This window comes from Scyliorhinus torazame, chromosome 6 (assembly GCF_047496885.1).
Source record: "Scyliorhinus torazame isolate Kashiwa2021f chromosome 6, sScyTor2.1, whole genome shotgun sequence".
Lineage (NCBI taxonomy): Eukaryota > Metazoa > Chordata > Chondrichthyes > Carcharhiniformes > Scyliorhinidae > Scyliorhinus > Scyliorhinus torazame.
The window spans coordinates 81,774,483-81,793,574 of NC_092712.1; positions in this window are offsets into that span (position 1 = coordinate 81,774,483).

The following is a 19,092-nucleotide window of genomic DNA, read 5'->3' on the forward strand; positions in this document are numbered from 1 at the left end:
CACCGACATGTCCCCGGTCCATACGGTGATCGACGGGATGTATGTCCCCTTATTAGCCCTTGCAAATGACAGGTCCCTCTACACAAACGGAAAGGGGTTCCACTCGATGAACGTGCAGCTGATATGTGACCATCAGCTGCGCATCATGCATGTCAACACCCGATACCCAGGCAGTGTGCATGGTGCCTTCATCCTGGCACAGTCAAAGGTTCCTGACATGTTCGCGGTGCCCCCCCGCCCCCCCCCCCCCCCCCCCATTCCCCCCCACCACCCCCACTCGGCTGGGGTTTTGGCTCCTGGGTGACAGGGGTTATCCACTGCGGTTGTGGCTGATGACATCTATCCGGAGGCCACAAACTGACATGGTGACCCGCTACAACAATGCCCATACTGCGACCAGATCCGTGATCGGGCGGTGCTTTGGCCTGTTGAAGATGCAGTTCAGTTGCTTGGACTGCTCTGGAGGGGCCCTCCACTATGATTCGCACGCATCGTGGTGGCCTGTTGCATCCTCCGCAACATCGTGCAGCAGAACGGCGACATGCTGGAGGAGGAGGATGAGGAGGAAGGGCAGGTCTCACCCAACAAGGAGGATGCAGGGTAGTGCGAGGATGAGCAGAACATGGGGCCCAGGTAGGCACGGGAGGTCGCACGACGTGTGTACCTGGGCCAACACGCACGGGACATTGTGGCCGCTACAAGGTTCACCAACTGGTGTGGGGGGGGTGGGAGAAATTAGCCAAGGACACGGGCACCGCATCCCAACCCCACACACCTCCTCCCCCTTCGGCCACCCCTCCGCCTGCAACCCCCTCCGTGATACATACCTGCCTCACGACAGGGTGCAGGCCCACGGTTGGCAGTAACACCGGGTCTGGTCCATGGGATGGAGGATGTTGGCAACCCGCTCTGCGATGGGCTCTGGTGCTCCGCATCGTATGACAACGCCTGACTCCTGCCCACAGTAGCACTTTAAACCATCCAGCTGGGTGATCCCTGCATGCGAACTGGCCATTCAATCACACGGTTCCATCGAAGCCCTTGGCTGACGGTGCTGGGGCAGTCGGAGGGGAAGGTGGGGAGTCCAGGCCATCCAAAATGTCCGCCCATTCCACCCCCCACCCCTGCACCCCCTCTCATGCCCGCCCACACTAGACCACCCCTCACACCCATCTGACAGACCACTGAGGCAGGTTGTAACAGCGTGAACAGGTGTTTAATGTGACAACGTAAATACAGATTTGTGCCCTAGCCGTTGTAACTAAACTGTGCCCTGCACCCGTGCCAACTTAACTGGTGTCTAACTTTCTGGCCTTACGGGCCTTAACAATACGTCTCGGTGCATCGCAAGATGGCATAGCAGGAGTGGAGATGACCGGCTGTGAATCTTACCCTGCCACCTTGGTCCCCATGGTGTCCGTCTTCTGTGGTGATCGGGCCCAAATGGGCCCCACAGCTGCTCGGGTGTCCCAGGTGCCATCCTGTTCTGCCCGCTGACCACCAGATGTACCAGGGACAGAAGGAGGGGGAGTGCAATGTGCTGCGGTGTTACCTCCCCTGCGGAAGTCATCGTCACGGCCCCATCACCTCCTCCTCCCTCAGGGTGCCCGGTAGCTCTGGGCTAATCCATGGGATGGGGGTGTGAACAGAGCTATTCTCTGAGCTAGGGCCCTCTGCTCTGCCACGGTCAGAGGCCGCAGCCCCTGTGGTCTCCCTCCAGTCTCCAGACCCCCTCTCCCAGCGGTTATGGGCGGCCTTCTCCTGGGGAGGACGGGGGCGAGGAGGGGGGGGGGGGGCGGTGCAGATAGAAAAAGACAGTGTTGGACTGTCCAACACATGCAGCTCAGAGGGTGGGTAACTAGTGGCCTCAGTATCCAGGGCACCCGGCCATGGCGGCCAGTATGGGTACTGGCATGTGGTGCAGGGTAGGGGTTCTGCTGCCCTCTGGGCTGGGGGGGGGGTCCAGTTACGGGTATGTAGGTTGGGGTTAGGGCCAGGGGCGCAGTGCTGTGTGCTCAGCCTGGCCGTGCTGAGGAGGTTGTGCAATTTCATCCGGCACTCCCGGCCGCTACGGATGGTGTTGCCTACGGCGCTGACTGCCTCTGCCACCTGGGCCCAGGCACAACCAACGGTGGCGACTGAAAGCCCCCTTCCCGGGCTGGGGTACAGGGTCATCTGCCTCTCCTCCACCGCGTCGCGGAGGGTCTCCAGCTTGGCGTAGGTGAAGCATGAAGCTGCTCTTCTCGCTGCCACCTTGTTGGCTGGGATGGTGTGTGTGGGAGTGAAGCATGTATATGCGGCTGCAGCTTGTCAGCCTCCTGAGTGTCAATTGCGATACCGGCGAATCCAGCACCATTTCTCATTGGAATCGGTTGTGTTCCTGTGGTAATACCAGGTATTGCAGTACCTGAGAGGTGGATGACCATTGGCTAGACCCAGGAGTCTACCATTGGCTGATGTACATAGCTCCGCCCTGAGAGGCGGAGTATAAGAACCAATGCCGTCCCAGCAGCCTTCACTTTCTGTCTCGAAACTGCTGGGGAACAGTTCTAGCAGATAAAAGCCTATTAGTTATGACTCACCTTGTCTCGAGAGTAATTGATTGCGCATCAGTTCCACATTCCACCGACACACGTGTGGAATGCAGAACCCCTACCCTGTGACACGTGTCGGTGCTAGCCCCTTAACAGTAGCGGAATTGCTCCAGGTGCAGTTCCAGCTTTGCTGTTGTGAACTCCACAAAATGTGCGCCGGCGTCAATACAGAATCCATTAACATTCATAGACAAGCAAGGAAGTTGGTTCATAGAGATGTCACAAAATATACACTTCCCACACCACCCAAACACATGCCATCTCCTGGGAGGGATGAAAAACTGGGTAAAGATCCAGGCCACATTGAAGAGAAAACCTGGGGAAATTCCCTTGGGGCAATCTCGTTATTCAAAACTGATCCAATAGATCTCACTAACCCTGAATTCCTGGAAGTACCTACTTTCTGTAAGAGGGGTCACATCCACCCCAGCCAGAAAGCAGAGGTCCAGCTCTCATCCATATAAATCCAGCGAGTTGGCATTCACCCAACTTGAGTCTTGAGGTGTTAACTCTCTGGAGCTCGTACAAAGCAGGGGACTTACGCGGTCCTCTACCTACCTGCTCAATTGTGGAAAGTGGACAAAAATGGTGAGAATCATAGAATTTATAGTGCAGAAGGAGGCCATTCGGCCCATTGAGTCTGCACTGGCAATTGGAAAGAGCAGCCTGCTTAAACCCACACTTCCAACTTATCCCCTAACCTTTTTGGACACTAAGGGCAATTAAGCATGGCCAATCCACTTAACCTGCACATCTTTGAACTGTGGGAGGAAAATGGAGCACCCGGAGGAAACCCACGCAGATACGGGGAGAACCTGCAGACTCCGCGCACACAGTGACCAAAGCCGGGAATTGAACATGGGACCCTGGAGCTGTGAAGCAACAGTGCTAACCACTGTGCTATCGTGCTGCCCCATGGTGAGGTGCATGGTTTTGTTCCTGCATCTCAGTCCTTGTTCCCTGCTCACACTGCTACAAGTCAGGAGGCTTGTCTGAGACTTAAAAAACAAATTGTTACTTCCTCCTGTGGGATGTACCGCTATTTATACGTGCTACCTCTTTCAGTCCTGAGATGGTAACCAGTAACCCTGTCCTTTTGGGTGCTGAGATGGTGATGGGTAACCCTGCCCCTTTGGCTGCTGAGATGGTGATGGGTAACCCTGCCCCTTTGGGTGCTGGGATGGTGACCCTGCCCCTTTGGGTGCTGAGATGGTGATGGGTAACCCTGCCCCTTTGGGTGCTGGGATGGTGACCCTGCCCCTTTGGGTGCTGAGATGGTGACGGGTAACCCTGCCCCTTTGGGTGCTGAGATGGTGACGGGTAACCCTGCCCCTTTGGGTGCTGAGATGGTGACGGGTAACCCTGACCCTTTGGGTGATGAGATGGTGATGGGTAACCCTGCCCCTTTGGATGCTGAGATGGTGACTGGTGACCCTGCCCCTTTGGGTGTTGATATGGTGACCCTGCCCCTTTGGGTGCTGAGATGGTGACGGGTAACCCTGCCCCTTTGGGTGCTGAGATGGTGATGGGTAACCCTGCCCCTTTGGGTACTGAGATGGTGACCCTGCCCCATTTGGGTGCTGAGATGGTGATGGGTAATCCTGCCCCTTTGGGTGCTGAGATGGTGACGGGTAACCCTGCCCCTTTGGGTGCTGAGATGGTGACCCTGCCCCTTTGGGTGCTGAGATGGTGACTGGTAACCCTGCCCCTTTGGGTGCTGAGATGGTGACGGGTAACCCTGCCCCTTTGGGTGTTGATATGGTGACTGGTAACCCTGCCCTTTGGGTGCTGAGATGGTGACGGGTAACCCTGCCCCTTTGGGTGTTGATATGGTGACTGGTAACCCTGCCCTTTGGGTGCTGAGATGGTGACGGGTAACCCTGCCCCTTTGGGTGTTGATATGGTGACTGGTAACCCTGCCCTTTGGGTGCTGAGATGGTGACGGGTAACCCTGCCCTTTGGGTGCTGAGATGGTGACTGGTAACCCTGCCCCTTTGGGTGTTGATATGGTGACTGGTAACCCTGCCCTTTGGGTGCTGAGATGGTGACGGGTAACCCTGCCCCTTTGGGTGCTGAGATGGTGATGGGTAACCCTGCCCTTTTGGGTGCTGAGATGGTGACGGGTAACCCTGCCCCTTTGGATGCTGAGATGGTGACCCTGCCCCTTTGGGTGCTGAGATGGTGATGGGTAACCCTGCCCTTTTGGGTGCTGAGATGGTGACTGATAACCCTGCCCCTTTGGGTGCTGAGATGGTGACGGATAACCCTGCCCCTTTGGGTGCTGAGATGGTGATGGGTAACCCTGCCCCTTTTGGGTATTGACATGGTGATGGGTAACCCTGCCCCTTTGGATACTGAGATGGTAACCCTGCCCCTTTGGGTGCTGAGATGGTGACGGGTAACCCTGCCCCTTTGGGTGTTGATATGGTGACGGATAACCCTGCCCCTTTGGGTGCTGAGATGGTGATGGGTAACCCTGCCCCTTTGGGTGCTGAGATGGTGACGGGTAACCCTGCCCCTTTGGGTGCTGAGATGGTGACTGGTAACCCTGCCCCTTTGGGTGCTGAGATGGTGATGGGTAACCCTGCCCCTTTGGGTGCTGAGATGGTGACGGGTAACCTTGCCCCTTTGGGTGCTGAGATGGTGATGGGTAACCCTGCCCCTTTGGGTGCTGAGATGGTGACGGGTAACCCTGCCCCTTTGGGTGCTGAGATGGTGACGGGTGACCCTGCCCCGTTTCATTTTTGAAAAATTACTTTACGGGATGTGGGCGTGGCTGGTTAGGCCAGCATTTATTGCCCATCCATAGTTGCCCTTCAGAAGATGGTGGTGAGTTTCCTTCTGGAACCCACAGTGCTGTTAGGGAGGGAGGATTTTGGCCGAGCGACAGTGAAGTAACGACAACATATTTCCAAGTCGGGTAGGTGAGTGACTTGCAGGGGATCCTCCAGGTGGTGGGGTTCCCAGGTATCTGATGCTCTTGTCCTTCTAGATGGTAGTGATCATCGGTTCTGAAGATGTCGCAGTGCCACCCATCCTGAGTGTTGTTGGAGCTGCACTCATCCAGGCAAGTGGAGAGTATTCCACCATACTCCGGATTTGTGCCTTGTAGATGGTGGACAGGCTTTGGGTGGTCAGGAGGTGAGTTACTCGCCATAGGTTCCTAGCCTTTGACCTGTCCTGGTAGCCACAGTATTAATACGGTTTGTCCAGTTCAGTTTCTGATCAATGGTAATCCCCAGGATGTTGATTGTGGGGATTCAGCGATGATAATGTAATTGAATGTCAAGGGGTGATGGTTAGATCCTCTCTTGTAGATAACCATTGCCTGACACTTGTGTTGCGTGAATATAACTTTAAAAAAATAATTTTTAGAGTACCCAAGTATTTTTATCCAATTAAGGGGCAATTTAGTGTGGCCTATCCACCTACTCTGCACATCTTTGGGTTGTGGGGGTAAGACCCACGCAGACACGGAGAGAATGTGCAAACGCCACAGGGATAGTGACCCGGGGCTGGGATCGAACCCGGGTCCTCAGCGCCTGAGGCGGCAGTGCTAACCACTGCACCACTGTGTCACCATGCATGAATGTAACTTACCATTCATAATGGGCAACAAAGAAATGGCAGACCAGTTAAACACTTACTTTGGATCTGTCTTCACTAAGGAGGACACAAATAACCTTCCAGAAATACTTGTGGACAGAGAGTCTAGCATGAAGGATGAACTGAAGGAAATCCTTATTAGCCAGGAAATTGATGGGATTTAAACCCGATAAGTCCCCAGGGCTTGATACTCTGCATCCCAGACTATTTAAGGAAGTGGCCTCAGAAATAGTGGATGCATTGGTGATCATTTTCCAAAATTCTATAGACTCTGGAAGAGTTCCAATGGATTGGTGGGTAGATAATGTAACCCCACTTTTTAAAAAAGAAGGAAGAAAGAAAATGGGGAATTATAGACCAGTTAGCCTGACATCGGTGGTGGGGAAAATGCTAGAATCAATTATTGAGGATGAAATAACTGAGCATTTGGAAAGCGGAGACAGGGTCGGACCAAGTCAGCATGGATTCACTGAAGGGAAATCATGCTTGACAACTTTTTTGAGGATGTGACCAGTAGAGTGGACAAGGGTGAACAAGTGGATGTTGTGTATCTGGACTTTCAAAAGTCTTTTGACAAGGTCCCATACAAGAGATTAGTGAGCAAAATTAAACCTCATGGTATTGGGGGTAATGTATTGATGTGGGTAGAGAACTGGTTGGCAGACAGGAAGCAGAGAGTGGGAATAAACGGGTCCTTTTCAGAGTGGCAGGCAGTGAGTAGTAGGGTACCACAGGGTTCAGTGCTGGGACCCAAGCTGTTCACAATATACATGAATGATTTTGATGAAGGAATTGCATGCAATATCTCCAAATTTGCAGACGATACTAAGCTGGGTGGCAGTGTGTGCTGTGAGGAGGACGCAAAGAGGCTGCAGGGTGACTTGGACAGGCTGGCCGAGTGGGCAAATACTTGGCAAATGCAATATAATGTGGGTAAATATGAGGTTATCTACTTTGGTGGCAAAAACAGGAATGCAGATTATTATCTGAATGGTGGAAGTTTAGGAAAAGGGGAAGTGAGACCTGGGTGTCATGGTGGAACAGTCGCTGAAGGTTTGCATGCAGGTACAGCAGGCGGTGAGGAAAGCAAGTGGCATGCTGGCCTTCATAGCGAGACGATTTGAGCATAGGAGCAGGGATGTCTTGCTGCAGTTATACAGGGCCTTGGTGAGGCCACACCCTGAGTATTGTGTGCAGTTTTGGACTCCTAGTTTGAGGAAGGACATTCTTGCTATTGCGGGTGTCCAGCGAAGGTTCACCAGGCTAATTTCCGGGATGACATATGAAGAAAGACTGGATCGACTGGGCCTGTGCTCACTGGAGTTTAGAAGAATGAGAGGGGATTTCATAAAACCATATAAAATCTTGATGGGACTGGACAGGCTAGATGCAGGAAGAAGGTTGTTGATTTGGTGATCTCGAGAACTAGGGATCACAGTGTAAGAATAAGGGGAAAGCCATTCAGGACTGAGATGAAGAAAAACTTCTTCTTGGAGGGGATTATAAGAGACAAGATTTATAATCATCTAGATAGGAATAATATGATTAGGGATAGTCAGCATGGCTTTGTGAAGGGTAGGTCATGCCTCACAAACCTTATTGAGTTCTTTGAGAAGGTGACTGAACAGGTAGACGAGGGTAGAGCAGTTGATGTGGTGTATATGGATTTCAGTAAAGCGTTTGATAAGGTTCCCCACGGTAGGCTATTGCAGAAAATACGGAGGCTGGGGATTGAGGGTGATTTAGAGATGTGGATCAGAAATTGGCTAGCTGAAAGAAGACAGAGGGTGGTGGTTGATGGGAAATGTTCAGAATGGAGTTCAGTTACAAGTGGCGTACCACAAGGATCTGTTCTGGGGCCGTTGCTGTTTGTCATTTTTATAAATGACCTAGAGGAGGGCGCAGAAGGGTGGGTGAGTAGATTTGCAGACGACACTAAAGTCGGTGGTGTTGTCGACAGTGCAGAAGGATGTTGCAGGTTACAGAGGGACATAGATAAGCTGCAGAGCTGGGCTGAGAGGTGGCAAATGGAGTTTAATGTAGAGACGTGTGAGGTGATTCACTTTGGAAGGAATAACAGGAATGCAGAATATTTGGCTAATGGTAAAGTTCTTGGAAGTGTGGATGAGCAGAGGGATCTCGGTGTCCATGTACATAGATCCCTTAAAGTTGCCACCCAGGTTGATAGGGTTGTGAAGAATGCCTATGGTGTGTTGGCCTTTGTTGGTAGAGGGATTGAGTTCCGGAGTCATGAGGTCATGTTGCAGCTGTACAAAACTCTGGTACGGCCGCATTTGGAGTATTGCGTACAGTTCTGGTCACCTCATTATAGGAAGGAAGTGGAAGCTTTGGAACGGGTGCAGAGGAGATTTACCAGGATGTTGCCTGGTATGGAGGGAAAATCTTATGAGGAAATGCTGATGGACTTGAGGTTGTTTTCGTTAGAGAGAAGAAGGTTAAGAGGAGACTTAATAGAGGCATACAAAATGATCAGAGGGTTAGATAGGGTGGACAGTGAGAGCCTTCTCCCGCGGATGGAAATAGCTAGCACGAGGGGACATAGCCTTAAACTGAGGGGTAATAGATATAGGACAGAGGTCAGAGGTAGGTTCTTTACGCAAAGAGTGGTGAGGCCGTGGAATGCCCTACCTGCAACAGTAGTGACCTCGCCAACATTGAGGGCATTTAAAAGTTTATTGGATAAGCATATGGATGATAATGGCATAGTGTAGGTTAGATGGCTTTTGTTTTTTGACTTCCCATGTCAGTGCAACATCGTGGGCCGAAGGGCCTGTACTGCACTGTATCGTTCTATGTTCTATGTTCTCTCAGAGAGTTGTGAACTTGTGGAATTCTCTATCACAGAAAGCTGTTGGGGCCAATTTGTTGGATATAGTCAAGAGGAGCTGGACGTGGCCCTTGTGGCTGAAGGGATCAAGGGGTATGGAGAGAAAGCGGGAGTGGGATACTAAATTTGCATGATCAGCCATTGAATGATGGTGCAGGCTCGAAGGGCCGAATGGTGTAGTCCTGCACCTATTTTCTATGTTTCTATGTTTCTACGTTTACCACTTGTCTGTCCAAGCCTGGATATTGTCCAGGTCTTGCTGCATTTGAGCACGGACCGCTTCATTATCTGAGGAGTTGCGACTGGTGCTGAACATTATGCAGTCATCCACCGCAAACATCCCCACTGCTGACCTTATGGTGGAAGGGAGGTCATTGATGAAGTATAAATATTTCCCACTTTCTCTGTCTTATAGACTTGAGAAATGGTCATCTGGATTCGAAAGAATGCTCTTTTCTCTCCCTACAGATGCTGCCAGACCTGCTGAGATTTTCCAGTATTTTCTCTTTGGTCATTGATGAAGCAGCTGAAGATGGTTGGGCCTAGGACACTACCCTGAAGAACTCCTGCAGTGATGTCCTGGAGCTTGGATTATTGACCTCCAACCACCACAACCATCTTCCTTTGTGCCAGTTATGAATCCAGCCAATGGAGACATTGCCCCCTGAATCCCATTGGCTCCAGTTTAGCTAGGACACCTTGGTACCATACTCGGTCAAATGCTGCCTTGATGTCAAGGGCCGTCACTCTCACCTCACCCCTCGCTTTCAGCTCTTTTGTCCATGTTTGAACCAAGGCTGTAATGAGGCCAGGAGCTGAGTGACCCTGGCAGAACCCAAACTGAGCGTTTGTGAACAGGTTATTGTTGAGTAAGTGCTGCTTGATAACGCTGTTGATGACTCCTTCCATCACTTTTCAATTATATCCCCTCACTCTTCTAAACTCCAATGAATATAATCTTAACCGACTTTGTCTCTCTTCATATGACAGTCCCGCCATCCCAGGAATCAGCCTGGTGAATCTTCACTACACTCCCTCTATAGCCAGAACATCCTTCCTCAGATAAGGACACCAAAACTGCACATAATACTCCAGGCATGGCCTTAACAATGCCCTATACAATTGCAATAAAACATCCCTATTTCTATACTCAAATCCTCTTGCTATGAAGGCCAACATGCCATTTCTTGCACCCTGGGGTGCAGGCAGGGTGTTCTTGCACCTTGTGGCACTGAAAGGGGGGTTACTGTCTCTTTGGTGCTGACAGAGTGTTCCTGCCGATTTGGGTGCTGACAGGTTGTTCTTGCACCTTTGGTTGCTAACAGGGTGTTCCTTCACCTTCGTGTGCTCGCAGGGTGTTCCTGCTCCAGGACCACAGGGTTCTGCCATTTCCCATGGTAAGCTCGCTCGAGGAGCTCCGATTCTGAAAGGGATTCACTCTGCAGAATAAATTAACCTTGAGCTGGTAGCAGTGGGATCATTCCGGCTGGTGGGGAAGTTCCACCTGCCACACATCTGGAATTCTGGATCACTCTTTCCTTAAAGGCTGAAGCAATTGAAGGTGTTTTGTTGACTAAGTATATCGGAGGCTTTGGATCCAAGGCAGGTAAACGGAGTTGGGCTGCTGATCTGGCATGAGCTAACTGAATGGTAGAACAGGTTTGAAGGGCTAAATGGCCCATTCCTGTTCCTGTTTTGAACGTTCCGGCTTCAACCAGAAAAAGCTGTCTCTGTTTTCCCACGGAATTCAGCTCTCTCAATTTTTATAACAGTCGCAAAAAGCCCTGGGTGAATGGAAGTCTTTGGGATACCTCTTGACTCCTGTAGTTGAATAACCTGTTGACACACAATGCCTAAACTCACATTGAATAAATAATCATTGGTAGAAATACAGGAAGGTTCCAGACATGTAGGAACCCAAACTCCCAGCACGTGACTCTTCCACGTGAGGAAGGAAAAAAAATCCATGAGGAAAAAGAGAAATAATAGACGCTCCGCATTTCGAATGAAGTAACAAAATTAAAAGCCCCTAAGGCGTTCTGACTTTATCCGCTCCAGATATCTAACCTCTCCTTGGTGCTCGCTCCTCTCATAGCCCTCACAGTCCTCAAGCATTAAACGGTGGGTTTTGTGGGATTGACTGAGAGAAAAAAAATAAAGAAACTGCCTCAGTCCGTTAGCAAAGCAGGAAGCTTGTAGTGGAAATCAAACATCCCATTAGCTCTCCCGGCTCAGCCAAGTGAAATAACAAGCAGCTGGCGTTTGTGGCACTGAAATGGAAAACTGGTTTGCTGCTTAACAGAAGACTTCCTCAGAGACAACATAGCACGGAGGGCAGTTAACAAACCCAGTTATTCATGCCCCGGTGTCGTGCTGAGGTCAAGGGAAGGACCTCACTCAGACCATCAGATTTTCTGCACAGGAAATACCAGCCGACTGATGCAGTTACAAACAGGAGCTGTACCTTCACACCTAGACAAGTAAATCAGTCAGGCGCAGAGTAGGCTGTCTGGTCCACAGCACTGGGCCCTGCCAGCAGAATTATGGAAGTATTTACAGAATAAGGGGCAACATTCAGAGGTCAATTTCACATCTGACTGGCACTTCTCATTTAATGAGACCAACTGTCACGTTAGCTTAAAGCATTCAAAGGAAAACGTGCCTGAATGAATAATAGTACAACATTATTTTTTAAAGGATCTTTTTTTCAAAGGGATAAAATGTACTAAATGCAAGGAATGTATTACACCAGCTCAAACCATTCCCCTTTTGTGCCTGCAGTGTGCAATATTGCAGAACTAGGGCAGTTGGAAAGATCCGTTCTGCTGTATTTGGACTGATTTATTCTACAATAAAAACTCAATGTGTTACCTTCCTTTCAAAGTTCACTCAGATATACTGAGTTCACTCTGCAGAGCAGCCCCTGTGATCATTTCCAACTTGACCCACGTTGCCCAAGAAGCTACCTCAAAGTAATAATTGTGACAATCGAGTAATAAATTGCTAAGTAACATTTGGCAACGTCACTCGATACTTGTAAATTATTTAGGCTATTTAAGGAATAGATTAGTATGCATGATTTCATTCTACTCTGCCTCATTCCTTTCACATCGCTAGACTCCATTTACAATCTTGTCGTTACCTTGCTCCCTCATGAGTGAGCATCAGTCATTTATTGGAGAAATGATTCCATGTACATTCTCCCCTCTTACCCAAGTAATCTAACTGTGAGGAAATGATGGTGTAGTACAGTCATTTTCAAACCCAGGGTCGCGACCCACAGGTGGGTCGCAGGCAGGTGCCAAGAGGCTCGTGGGGCCATCCGTCGTGGAATTCCCGATTGCGGGTCCATGCGCTGCAGTATTCCCGATTGCGCAAAGTAGTGCTCAATGGCATGACCGGCTTTTACAAATGCCGGCCATGACCAGGTTTCAAAATGGCTGCCGTTTTGCACATGCGTGCCCCCTGAGCAGTGCGCAGGCCCGGCGCCCAGCGAGGCAGAACTCTTCCTCCTGATGTCAGCATGCAGACCCAGGACCAGATGATATTTTAAATATCGCCAGAGTCCTCCTGCCTTGAGCCGTGAAAGGGAGCAGGTCACGTACACTGACATCACGTGTTCTGGGTGTGGGAGAGATTCATCCATTTTGCAGTGCCAGCAGTGCTCGTGTGAACTCCAGGCCCTCTGGTAAACAACCCATGAAGAAGAAGCTGAAAACTGGAACAAACCAGCAGAAAGGGCGGCACAGTGGTCAGCACTACTGCCTCACAGCTCCAGGGACCCGGGTTCAATTCCGGCCTCAGGTGACTGTGTGGAGTTTGCACTTTTTCCCCATGTGGTACCCTCAATAATGGCGCTTAGAGTGTAAACAGTAAAGAAGGCTTTAATAAACTAAGAACTGGACTAGAGCTGAGACGTGTGCTAACTGCTGCACTGCCCACAAGGCGGCTCCTTATATACGGCTCCCAGATGGGCGGAGCCAGAGGCGGAGTTCCCCAGGGTTCCAAGCCCGGTCTTCAAGGAGACATCACCTTACATGATGACAAGGGTACAGTGTAACAGTAACCGTTCATCACATTCACCCCCTGTTTAAAAAAAGAGTCCGGCGGGGGTGAAGTCCCCGTCATAGGTCATAGGACCATCATAGGTCCATCCGTCTCGGTGGCCGGATCGTCCTCATCGACCTCCTCAGTTCGGGCAGCGGTGCAGCGGCCGGTGGTGCGGCGGACACGGACATCCTGGTTGAGGGTACATCCGGGAGCACGGCAGTCGAAGCTTCGGTCTGGGTCGGGGCAGGGGAACGGGGCGCAGGGAGAATAGGCGGGGCCGGGGGTAGCGGTGCCAGCGCCGGTGGGGTGTGTACAGGGGGGGCGCTAGCGGGGGCACGCGGTATGTACTCACCAACGGGGGGGTGGGGCCGGGAGGGGGTGTGTTATAGTGGGTGCCGGGTCCTGCAGGGGAGCGGCGTGGGAAGGGGCGTCTGTAGTGGGGGATCCAGCGGGTGCCAGATCCCAGAGGGAAGTCGTATCTTGCCTGCCGTCGGGGTACTTGACGACGGCGTAACTGGGGTTGGCGTGGAGCAATCGGACCTTTTCGACCAGGGGGTCTGTTTTATGGCTCCTCGTGTGCCTCCGGAGTAGAACAAGTCCCGGAGCCGTCAGCCAAGGTGGAAGCGAGACCCCGGAGGTAGACTTCCTGGGGAAGACAAACAATCGGTTGTGAGGGGTTTCATTTGTGGCCGTGCAGAGGAGTGACCTAATGGAGTGTAGGGCATCGGGCAGGACCTCCTGCCAGCGGGTAGTTGGAAGACTTCTTGACCGTAGGGCCAGAAGGACAGCCTTCCACACTGTCACGTTCTCTCTCTCCACTTGCCCGTTTCCCCGTGGGTTATAACTGGTCGTTCTGCTCGAGCCAATGCCTTTGCTGAGCAGATACTGACGCAGTTCATCGCTGATGAACGATGTACCCCGGTCGCTGTGGATATAAGCGGGGAAACCGAACGGGGTGAAGATGCTGTGCAGTGCCTTAATCACCGTGGCTGAGGTCATGTCGGGGCAGGGAATGGCGAATGGGAAACGGGAGAACTCATCGATAACGGTGAGGAAATAGGCATTACGATTGGTGGACGGGAGGGGCCCCTTGAAGTCCACGCTCAGTCGCTCAAAAGGCCCCGAGGCCTTCACGAGCCGAACCTTGTCTGGCCGGTTGAAGTGCGGTTTGCACTCCGCACAGATCTGGCAGGCCCTGTGTGGCGGTATGCATTAGGGGTAATACGGTACACCATGATGCCGAGGGGCTATTGGTGGACAGATACTGGGTCCTGATTGGACCTGCCTACTAGGCTTCACCCAGAAAGGCGGGGTATAAGAACCCGGTTTCTCCCAGCAGCTGCATTCTGTAACTGAGCTGCTGGGGAACAAGTCTGCTCAATAAAGCCTGGAGTGAGTTTCTCTACGTCTCGCCTCGTGTGTTATCGATGGTGCCACAATTTATTGAGCAGACTTAAAAAAGGAATATGGAGCTCCGGATCGCCCCGGAGTGCCTGCGAATCGGCCCCCAAGCAGCTAACTCCGCATCGGCGTTTAAGCACTGGCTGGCGTGCTTTGACGGATACCTCCGAACGGCTCCCGGCAGACCAACAGAAGACCAGAAGATGCAGGTCCTACACTCCAGGGTGAGTCCCGAAATCTACTCGCTCATCGAGGCCGCGGAAGATTTCCCAGCGGCGATCACCTTGCTGAAAGAGACCTACTTTCGGCCCGTCAACAGGCCTATGCACGCTATCAGCTCGCGACGAGACGACAAATCCCCGGGGAATCGCGAGACAAATTCTATAATGCTCTAATGATCCTGGGAAGAAACTGCAACTGCCCAGCTGTAACGGCAAATGAACACAAGGAGCTCCTGATCAGAGATCCGCATGTAGCAGGTTTGGCATCTTCGCAAATTCGCCAGAGACCTTGAGAGAAAGACGCTCTCGGACTCACAGAGGCATGGGCCCTTGCGGCCTCCCTCGACGTGGCCTCCCAAAACACCCGCGCTACAGCCCCTTTGGCTCCGTGGACCCCCGCCGCAATCGGCCCCCCGGCACCCCCCACCCCCCCGCAAGCGTGCGCGGCCAGAATCCCAGACCACCCGGGGGGGCCCCGCTGATATTTTTGCGGGCAGCCAAAACACCCCCGCCAGCGCTGCCCGGCCCGCTCGGCCACCTGTAAAAGCTGCAGCAAAAAGGGGCACTACGCAGCGGTGTGCCAGTCCCGTGGGGTCGCCGCTATCTCCGGGGAAGAAACGGGACCACGGACTCACCCTCCCCAGCGACCCATGTGGGGCCAACGGGCCCCATTTTGGACCCCGGACGCCACAAGGGGGGGACGGGCGCCGCCATCTGGTTACGCGCGGGCCGCGTGCAATCCATGGGAGCGGCCATTTTGTCCACCCCCGACCGCGTGCGATCCATGGACGCCGCCATCTTGGCTGACAGGCCAGGACCCCAGCGTGGATGGCTCCACGCTGCCTGAAGACAATGACCAGATGCAGCAACCACGTTTGGCATTGGTGACCCTGGACCAGTCGCGGCCCAGGACGCTCCAGACAGCAACGACGAAGGTGCTGGTGAACGGGCACGAGATGCCATGTTTGATCGACTCGGGGAGCACGGCGAGTTTTATTCATCCGGACACGGTAAGACGCTGTTCCCTTGTAATTCGTCCAAGCACCCAAAAAATGTTCCCTTATTCGATCAGATGACAGAAGCTTTAAAAAGGTTTCTGGGAAACATTCGATTCCGATGGCTCTATGACCCAAATAGTCAGTCTGCCATAAAGCAGAATATGGAAGATACTCTAATAACAGGATCCCGGCTGGGTCCCACTCCATTGAAACCAAAGGGTTCTGCATCGCAAACCTAACGGTGCAGGGGAGAGAGTTCAAAAATTACCGGCTGTATGTCCTCCCCCACCTCTGCGCTCCCACCCTCCTGGGGTTGGATTTCCAATGCAACCTCCTGAGCTTAACAATCAAATTTGGCGGCCCTATACCCCCACTGACTATCTGCGGCCTCGCGACCCTCAAGGTTGAACCGCCTTCCTTGTTTGCGAACCTCACCCCGGATTGCAAGCCCGTCGCCACTAGGAGCAGACGATACAGCGCCCAGGACCGGACGTTTATCAGGTCCGAAGTCCAGCGGCTGCTGAAGGAAGGCATAATCCAGGCCAGCAATAGTCCCTGGAGAGCCCAGGTGGTAGCGGTGAAGACCGGGGAGAAGCAAATGATGGTAGTAGACTACAGTCAGACCATCAACAGGTACACGCAGCTAGATGCGTACCCTCTTCCCCGCATATCCGACATGGTCAATCGGATTGCACGGTACAAGATCTTCTCCACCGTGGACCTTAAGTCCGCCTACCACCAGCTCCCCATTTGCCCCAGTGACCGCAAGTACACTGCCTTCGAAGCAGACGGGTGGCTATACCACTTTTTAAGGGTTCCATTCGGCGTCACTTCCAACGGGAGATGGACCGAATGGTTGACCAGCACAGGCTGCGGGCCACGTTCCCATACCTCAACAACGTCACCATCTGCGGCCACGACCAGCAGGACCACGACGCCAACCTCCGAAAATTCCTCCAGACCGCTAACGCCCTCAACCTCACCTACAACGAGGAAAAATGCGTGTTTAGCACCGACTGTCTAGCCACCTTGGGCTACGTAGTGTGTAATGGAGTGAATGGCCCCGACCCTGAACGCATGCGCCCCCTCATGGAGTTCCCTCTCCCCCACTGTGCCAAAGCCCTGAAATGCTGCCTGGGCTTCTTTTCTTGTTACGCCCAGTGGATTCCCCAATACGCAGACAAGGCCCGCCCACTAATCCAGTCCACTACTTTTCCCCTGTTATTCCCCTGTCGCATCAAAGCGGATATCGCAAAGGCCATGATGCGCGCCATCGACGAGTCCCTCCCCTTCCAAGTCGAGGCATCCGACGTAGCTCTGGCGGCCACCCTCAACCAAGCGGGCAGACCCGTGGCCTTTTTCTCCCGGACCCTCCACGCTTCAGAAATTCGCCACTCCTCAGTAGAAAAGGAGGCCCAAGCCATAGTGGAAGCTATGCGACATTGGAGGCATTACCTGGCCGGTAGGAGATTCACTCTCCTCACTGACCAACGGTCGGTAGCTTTCATGTTCGATGATGCACAGCGGGGCAAGATAAAAAACGACAAGATCCTGCGGTGGAGGATCGAACTCTCCACCTACAATTATGAGATCTTGTACCGTCCCGGAAAGCTGAACGAGCCGTCCGATGCCCTATCTCACGGCACATGTGCCAACGCACAAGTGGACCATCTCCAAGCCCTCCACGAGGACCTCTGCCACCCGGGGGTCACTCGTTTCTACCACTTCATAAAGGTCCGCAACCTCCCGTACTCCGTCGAGGAGGTCCGAACAGTCACCAGGAACTGCCAAATCTGCGCAGAATGCAAACGCATTTTTTCAGGCCAGATAGAGCGCACCTGATAAAGGCTTCCCGTCCCTTTGAACGCCTCAGTTTGGATTTCAAAGGCCCCCTTCCCCCCACCGATCGCAACACGTACTTTCTTAACGTCGTTGACGAATACTCCCGTTTCCCCTTCGCCATCCCCTGCCCCGACATGACCGCGGCCACGGTCATTAAAGCCCTCTGCACCATATTTACCCTGTTCGTTTCCCCACCTACATCCATAGCGATAGGGGGTCCTCCTTCATGAGTGACGAGCTGCGTCAATTCCTGCTCAGCAAGGGCATAGCCTTGAGCAGGACGACCAGCTACAACCCCCGGGGGAACGGGCAGGTAGAGGGGGAGAACGGAACGGTCTGGAAGACCGTCCTACTGGCCCTACGGTCGAGGAGTCGCCCAACTTTCCGCTGGCAGGAAGTCCTCCCGGATGTCCTTCACTCTATCCGGTCCCTGCTGTGCACCACCACTAACCAAACGCCTCACGAGCGCCTCCTTGTCTTCCCTAGGAAGTCCGCCTCTGGAACGTCACTTCCGACCTGGCTGGCAACCCCGGGACGCATCCTGCTCCGGAAACATGTGCGGGCGCACAAATCAGACCCGCTGGTGGGAAAGGTACATCTCCTCCACGCAAACCCGCAGTACGCATACGTGGCGTACCCAGACGGCCGACCGGACACGGTCTCTCTGCGGGTCATGGCGCCCGCCGGAGCTCCCCACCCCTCCCCCCAACACAAATCACCTCCCCCTCACTCCCGCCGGTGCACCCCACAGCCACTCCCTTCCCGGGGGGGATCGGTTCTCCTCCCAGGCCCGCCCAGGAGAAAGGAAACAGGGATGGACAGCGCGATGCTCCCAGAGTCGATCGGACCCAAGCCAGCACCACCACCACCCGGGCTGAGACGATCGGAAAGGGCGACCAGGGCACCCTCTCGACTCATTTAATCGGTGCCACACCCTGATCATGACCTTGACCTCCTTGGTTGAGTAAGGAAGGTTGCGGGACTTGATAAAATGGACGAGCCGGGTAACCCCCGGGTGGCAGAGGTCATTGTGGGTGGCTTGCAGGCGGTTGTCCTGCGCGTTGGCACATGTGCCGCGGGACAGGACATCTGGGGGCTCATTGAGCTCCCCTGGACGATACTTGATATCGTATGTGAAGGCGGAGAGTTCGATCCTCCACCTCAAAATCTTATCATTTTTTATTTTGCCCCGTTACGTGTTATCGAACATATAGGCGACCGACCGTTGGTCGGTGACGAGGGTGAACCTCCTACCGGCTAGGTAGTGCCTCCAGTGCTGGACAGCCTCCACAATGGCTTGTGCCTCCTTCTCGACGGCAGAGTGTCGAACCTCGGAGGCGGTGAGGGTCCGGGAGAAGAACGTTACTGGTCTGCCTGCCTGATTGAGGGTAGCAGCCAGGGCGATGTCTGATGCATCACTCTCTACCTGGAAGGGGATAGTTTCGTCCACCGCGTGCATAGCGGCCTTGACGATATCGGCCTTGATGTGGTTGAAGGCCAATTGAGCCTCAGCCGAGAGGGGAAAAGTGGTG